This window comes from Triticum aestivum, chromosome 1B (genome assembly GCF_018294505.1).
Source record: "Triticum aestivum cultivar Chinese Spring chromosome 1B, IWGSC CS RefSeq v2.1, whole genome shotgun sequence".
Taxonomy (NCBI): Eukaryota; Viridiplantae; Streptophyta; class Magnoliopsida; order Poales; family Poaceae; genus Triticum; species Triticum aestivum.
The window spans coordinates 216531716-216537769 of NC_057795.1; positions in this window are offsets into that span (position 1 = coordinate 216531716).

Below are 6054 nucleotides of genomic sequence, written 5' to 3' on the forward strand. Positions count from 1 at the left end.
AGCTCTGGGTTTTGCGATCCTGGAAAACAGGTTATACCAACGACAGCACAACAGAACCACACACCGATGATCCTCGAAACTGGAGATATACTGCAACTGAACAATGTCTGTTATGTTAGCATACATTTCAGTTGTCTCTTTGTCATACGTATCCGTGCTCATGATGGCACTGTTTTGTGTCTTCCTGCCTTCGTCTCGTGCAAGGGTGTTGTAGCGCACATCTCCAACAACGCAAGATTCATAATGTCTTACCCGAGTATCAGGACCCATTGCTAGTGAGTAAAGGGCATCATCAACTGCCTGCCCATCCTCCCGCATCTTCTTAACCTATGGTTAGAAAATAGACAAGCTGATCATCTTATGTACTCAATATATTAAAAAAACTGACAGTGCACTTCAAAAGCTTACATGGTTCTTGAACCATTTCGCAAATCCTGCCATAACCAGTTTGTCAATGTTTCTTGGATTTTGCGGCAGTAACTCCTCTTTGTAGATGCTGCACAACATAGTGATCGCGTCAAACATCTAAATATATAAGAATGTGCTGCAAGTTTAGTAGATTACGATGTATAAGCTGCAGTACTGCACTTACTTGATATAAGGTAGTATCTCAGGACAGTTATTCAACACATACCAAACCATTTTGTCCAAATCTTTAGGTTTGTCCTCTTGTCGACTCTTCCCTGTAACTCGAACAGAATAATCGAAAACATTGAGCCCGGGATTGTCTTCACCCACCTCTTTGCTAAGCTGATCAGCTGTTTCAATGTATTTTGAGCAGAATGTCAACGCTTCTGTAGCAATGTAGGCCTCTGCAATGGAACCCTCGGGTCTAGCTCTGTTCCTAACATAGCCCTTGAAAGTGCCTAGCCGCCTTTCAATAGGGTACATCCAGCCATACTGTACTGGACCTCTAAGTAGTGCCTCATCAGGTAGATGAACAGCCAAATGCACCATCACATCAAAGAAGGCTGGAGGATATATCTTCTCAAGGTCGCATAGGATAGTTGGTATCTTGTCTCTAAGACGCTCCAAAGCATCTATCCTGATATTTCTACTGCAGAGTTCCCTGAAGAATTGTCCCAACTCTGCAACTGCTCTGTATAAGTCAGGGCGGCCCAATCCTCTAAGGATAACAGGTAAAACCCTTTGAAGTAGGACGTGGCAGTCATGAGTTTTCAACCCTTGTACCTTGTTTCCATCTGCACTGACTCTCCTTTCAGGGTTGGAAGCAAATCCATGTGGGAATCTCACACGTGACAGGACCTCGCAGAATTCTTTTCTTTTTACCTTGTCCAAGACGTACACAGCTGGTGCCATATCCCGTGGTTTACCTTCATCTTGCACCTGCAAATCCTTTCTGATACCCAGGTGTGTCAAATCAATCCTAGATTTTAAGGTATCTTTCGTCTTGCCTTCAATGTTAAGAAGTGTGCCGATAATGCTGTCACATATATTTTTCTCGATGTGCATCACATCAAGATTATGCCGCAGATCCAAATCTTTCCAATACTCCAAGTCCCACAAAGTGGACCTGCGGGTAAACAATAATCTCTCTTCTACCGTGCCACGCTTCCTTTTCCCGCTACCATTACCAGGATGGTTTCCTGGTGTAATATGCCTGACCTTCTCTAATTCCACTTGCAACTCATCGGCGGTGAGCCTCTTTGGCGCATCACGGTTTTCATGCTTTGCATTGAACACATGTCTTCGGTATTTTCTAGGATGCGGCTTGTCCTTGGCAAGGAAACGGCGGTGTCCAATGTAACAGATCTTGCTAAGTATTGCGTATGACAGCGGATTCCTGTCACAGCGAACACATGCATTGTAACCATGTGTCGTTCGCCCTGACATAGTGCCCAAAGCCGGATAATCATGGATGCACCAAATTACAACAGCACGCAGAAAGAAATCAGCTGGTGGGCTGCTATATAGGTCTCGAGTGAGAACACCCTTCCATAGCTGTTGAAGTTCCTCCACAAGAGGCTCCATGAACAAATCAAAATCCTTTCCAGGACTTTTTGGACCTGGGATGAGCAAGGCCATCATGTAGTTTGATTCTTTGGTGCAGACATTTGGAGGCATGTTGTAAGGGATAACAAGCACTGGCCACATGCTATATGTGGCGCTCTGGTGGCCAAATGGGTTAAATCCATCTGAAGCTAAGCCAAGTCTAATGTTTCTCGGGTCAGCAGCAAACTCTTTGTGTTTATCATTGAAGCTTTTCCACTCACTACCATGAGATGGATGGCTCATTACATTCTGATCTCTGTACTCCTGGTTCCTAGAATGCCACAGTACATCCTCTCTTGTTTCAGCATCATGAAACAACCTCTGCAATCTTGGTGTAATTGGAAAATGTCTCAGAACATTATGAGGAACCCTCTTCACAGCATCGCCATCTTTCCATCTTGATGATTTGCATTTCGGGCATTCACTTAAGTTGGCATAATCCTTCCGGAACAGAACACAATTATTCTTACAAACATGGATCATATCATATCCAATTCCAACTGCACGAAGGAAATTCTTCATTTTACTGTAGGTGTGTGGCAGCTCAGACGCATCTGGGAAAGATTTGCGGAAAGCAGCCAACATCGCATCGAATGATTTGTTGGTCATCCGCTCAGATGTCTTCACCTGAAGAAAGGTGACCATAGCTGAGAATACTGACAGCTTATTTCCTGGGGTGACAGCAACGTTGCATTGTTCCAACATGCGGGCCCACCGTTTTTCTTCTGCAGGTGAAAGTTCACGGAATGCACGAGCATTTCGTAGCATTGTTTCAATGTTGGTCAAACTCACTGGCTCCGCCACCACCACCTCCTCCTCCTCTTCCACCTGAGCATCAGGCAGATCAAGATGGTGATCTGCTGCTTCCACGTAGTCAATAACATTGACGTTCACAGCTTCACCATGATGAACCCACCTAGTATATGTGACCGACATCCCATACAAGTGTAGATGATTTTGCACAGTTGACTGGGGTCTTGTAACTGAATTCATACAACTGCTACACGGGCAGAGCACATCTGATTTCGGACCACCGTACTCAGCTCTGATAAAGTTCATGAAGTTTTCAACCCCCTCGACATATGCAGCGGAGAATCTTCGAGCAGAAGTTATCCAAGTCCTGTCCATCTGTTAGACATACAAATTAGTTCTTCTACTAGATATTACAGGAAAAACATATATGCTTTTTTATGAAGTCCAGAAAAAAATACCTAGGTCGATGTCTAAAGCTATGGCAAGATATTTGGACGAGCAGATCTAAGTAACGAAATATATGTAAAGCTAATTCAGCAAACAGATTTGAGTGCTAAATTATGGCAGGCTGTTTCAGCAGTCAATGAGGCCGAGCACACAGCCATCGAACTATCGAAGGCCATCGCAGCAACAAAGATCGAGTATAAAACGGTGTAGAGCTATTTCACCTAACAGATTGGCTACTAGACCATGGCAATCTACGTCACAATAAATATATGGCAGGATATTTTAGCAACTAATCGGCCTTGGCATGCCATCTCAGCTAAGCAGATTGAGTGCAGAACAGGGCAAGGAAGCTTCTTAAGCAGAGCATATTGACAGTAAACTACTTCGGCAAACAGTGAGATTAACAGCGTCTATCAGCTAACATTCAGCGCTACACCGACATGAACGGGGCCTCAGTCTAGAATGCGCGTACCGTGGGAGAAGCTGACCGCCGTGCGTCTCCACACGAACGTCGCCAGCGGTGGCGGCGCTGACCGCCGTGCGCCTCCACAAGAACGTAGCCAGAGGTGGCGGCGCGGCTAGAGGACGGCAGTCTACGAGAGCGTACTGTGGGAGCGAGAGGATCGCCGTGCGTCCCCTCGACGAACCGCGGCGCCGACGTATCGGCGCGGCGGGGAGGGCGGCTTTGGCGGAGCGAATGGAGTGGAGGGGGGACGGGGGGAGGGGGGTTTGGGGAATATTTGGCCGAAGGGCGGTTGAATCGAATTTGGGGGGAATTTTTGTGTGGGGGGGGGAGGATTTTCGCGCGGTGGGCGGGGGGAGTTTGGCGCATGGTCGGTTTCTCCAAGTGCAGTCCCACGTGTCAGTGAAGAGGCAAGCCGAAGCGCGTTCCGTTTGCGTGAGCCGTGTGCAGGACCGAACGTGTGTGGGGTGCAATGCGACCGCGACAGGAGTGCTGTGAGTGTACCGCCTTTTTTCCTTTTAAACTAGGTGCTTCGCCCCCTCAAAAAAATGTTGCTTCGCGCGATCCATCGATACTACTACTAGTAATCCGGTAATCCCGACTAAAACGGCGCGGCCGGGTCTTTTCCCGCGCGATATGCTGGGAGGTTGGCTTAGTTGGGTTTTTTAGATTTGTCTCGGTTCAATAAAAAGCAGAGTTGGTGATGATGGTGTGCCTGTCATCCTGCAATATAGGCCGTCCGATCTATATCTAACGGATAGGAAGGAAACTATGACAATTTACCCGCACTCCTCTCCACATTTGCAGATAAGGCTTTCCCTCGTTCATCCTTTTCTCCCACAAGATCTTGATCTTCCGTGCAACGCACGGGCATCTTGCTAGTACTCCTACAATATGTATATTATTGTGAAAGTTCATATACACCGGCCGAGATTAATGCAAACACGGCAGATTTTCATTACATTTCGAACTTTTATAGGACAGAAAAATAAAAGAAACCCGACCCTAAACCTATTCTACGGCGGCGACCGACGTCCTCCATCTGCGATCTCTATGTACGGGGGCGGGGTTCAAGACCCGTGAAGTGAAGGTGCGGTCTCCGGCGAGGAAGAGTAGAACACGGGATACGGACCGGCCAGTTGGCACACCATGCCCTGCCGCCTCCCATGCCCTACTCATCCTCGGAGGAGTCCCCGACCTCGGCGGTGCCGGACGTTGGACGGCGGCAAGTAGGACGCGTGGCTGACGGTGCTCCCGTCGTCGGCCGCCAGCGTGGCCACCGCTTGTGCGGTCGCGTCCGCGTCCGGCTACGCCGCTATTGCGTCGCGAGAGGCGACTTGAGCGAGGGCGGCGACCTCGAGCTTCATCCCCGAAGACAAGCTCTCCCGCAGAGCGTTCGCACTTGCGGTCATGGCGGATGTGGTGCCAGGTAGGAGGACGATGCGCTATGGTGTGGAGGTTAGCTGGGCGTTGCCGCTTTAAGTAGCGCATTCCGGTGAGGCCAAGCGTCCGGGTGCGTCATTAAGTCGCCGGAGTTGGTTCCTCGGGCACCGAGCCTCTTAACGACGACATACGAACGGACGGCATGAATGCGGGCAGCTGGCGCCGGCTGGGAACGCACCGCGCGACGGCGCGAGGGACGAGGGCTTTGGTGTCCAGGGTAGTCAGCTGCGGTCGTGGCAACGTTGAAGATGCCCTTTGCTCAAATGCGATCCCCGCATGTCATTGAAAAAGCAAGACGACCCGGCATGGTCTCAGGTCCAGAGGATGCAGTTGGCCGCGCTACACCACTCCGCGGACGCGTCGCGGCGCCCCGTGCATCCTCGACGAGCCGGGTGTTGGGGTGTGTTTGGATTGTGGCCAAAGTGCACCTTACCAAAATTTTGGTCATGACCCAAAGATTGGTCTTTGTTTGGATGGTTGCCATTTCTTTGGCATGCCAATGAACTCTAGCCAACTCTAGTTCATTTTCTTGCCAATGTCGGCCAAATCATGGGCAACCAATACCTCAACCAAAATTTTGGCTACCCAATGCTTTGATGGGGCAACCTTGGGCACAAACCAAACATACCGTTGGTCGTGCCACAGCACTAACGCCACCCTCGGCACACTGAAACCGACCGTGTCTATTAACGATATGAGCGTGTCGCTCACCGCGGTCGCCGTGTCCAGAGGCGGTGCTGGAGCTGCGCCCCGTTGTTGGCCCCAACGACCCACATGAACGGTTGTCGGTGGCGAGGAGGTCGTGGGCCAGCTCCTCCATTGGACTAGTCTGCGCTACGTCGTCCCGACGGGTGTGCCCCACATGTCGGTTTCCCTGTTTTCCCGGCCATATTCGAGCGTCAGTGCTCCGCGTTGCGCATTAGGCCTTTCACTAT